Here is a 1,912-nt window from a genome sequence, read left to right on the forward strand (position 1 = left end):
AATCTCTGCTCTACCTGCTCCAGCCGCTCAAACAAGCGCGGCGGGACTGCCTGCTCCCTCCTCCCCGCGGCCGGCTCTGCTGCCACGCAGGCCTCACCGCCCCACCGTACTCCCATCGCTGGCCTAGCCATCCCTCTACTCACCCACACCTGCTATTATTCTCCGGCGACGGCAGACGAACCAGTAAACCCTCGTACAGTCGTACTCCCCTCCGCGTGGGAAACAACTGCCGAGTCTTCCCTGCCTCCGTGTCGTTCCCTTCCTAGGCCTCGCCGTCGTCCACTGCCCTGGTGCTCTCGGCGCGGCCTGGTCAACGTGGTCAACGACCGACATGCATCTGAAGTGGACTGTACGTGGAGAGGCCGACAGCTGGGTCCACGGCCGCACGCAAGGAAATGCCTCATTAGTACGCGCAAAATAATGATTTCTCCACCTGACATCAGGGACCCACCGAAAGGGCCTCTGTATTTCGCGAAAAAAACGTTACCGTCGCTGACAGCTCGGACCCACCAGCTATATCTTCGCACGCAAGGAAGTGCCTCCTTATTATGCACAAAAAAATTAATACTCCCCCTGTTAGTTGGGACCCAGTATAGTGGCAGGCTGACTTGTGGGCCTACTAAGTTGACGGGGACGGAGGGCTTTGTCAACTTAGTCAATATGCACGATTCTAGCTCCAGTGACAGTACGATGTCCATCCAACGGCCGTAGTGCTTCTTCAACCTCTAGTCTTCTTGCTCCAGCCGCCCAAACCAGCGCCGGTCGTGCCTCGTGCTCCTGCCTCCCGTGGCCGGCTGCGATGCGGCGGAGGCCTCACCGCCCCCTACTACTCCCACCGCTGGCCAGGCCATCCCTCTACTCACCCACACCCCCTGTTATTCTGCGGCGACGGCAGCCTCACACTGCAGTGAACCAGTGAACCCTCGTACTCCTCTACGCGTGGGCATCCACTGCCGCGTCTTCCCCGGCTCCGCGTCGTCCCCTTCCTAGGCCTCGCCGTCGTCCACCGCCCGGTGCTCTCGGCGCGGCATGGTCAACGTGGTCAAGGAACGGCTTCCATCGGACGTGGACTGTACGTGGAGAGGCTGACAGCTGGGTCCACGGCTGCAGCAAGGAAGTGCCTCCCTATTACGTGCAAAATAATTATTCCTCCACCTGACAACGGGGACCCACCGGACGGGCCACCATATTTCGCGAAAAAAACGTTTGCCCCTGACTGCTGGGATCCACCAGCTACATCTTCGCACGCAAGGAAGTGCGTCCGGGCAAAAAAAAGATTCGCCCCCCTGACTGCTGGGACCCACCAGCTACATCTTCGCAGGCAAGGAAGTGCCTGACAGTCGGGACCCACCTGGTCGAAGCATACGTAGCGTTGTCATTCTGGTCGCGAATGTGTATGTACATATATACTGGTGGATGTAGAGGCGCGCACGTGTCGTAGTAGAGGCGCGTACGTGTCGTAGTAGAGGCGCGCACGTAGCATGTACACATACGTACAGCGGCCAGGGTGCAAGAAAGAAAATACGGCCACGTATGTGTACATACGGGCGGGGTCTCGAACCCCTACTCGTGCATACGTACGACCAGGGCTCGTGTACATGGCTGGGTCGTAACGGAGAAACAGCGTCGTCGTCGTGTTCATGGGGAGGCAACGGAATGCGTCGTGTTCATGGGGAGGCAACGGAATGCGTCGTGTTCATGGGGAGGCAACGGAATGTGTCGTGTTCATGGGGAGGGGTGTGGCGTACCGCAAAACGGAGGAAACGGACCTCCTACGGTCGAAACGGGGGTCCTGTTGATCGGGAGGAGTGTGGCGTACCGCAAAACGGAAGAAACGGACCTCCTACGGTCGAAACGGGGGTCCTGTTGATCGGGAGGGGTGTGGCGTACCGCAAAACGGAGGAAACGGACC

The sequence above is a fragment of the Triticum aestivum genome, chromosome 7D (assembly GCF_018294505.1).
Source record: "Triticum aestivum cultivar Chinese Spring chromosome 7D, IWGSC CS RefSeq v2.1, whole genome shotgun sequence".
In the NCBI taxonomy this organism is placed as follows: Eukaryota; Viridiplantae; Streptophyta; class Magnoliopsida; order Poales; family Poaceae; genus Triticum; species Triticum aestivum.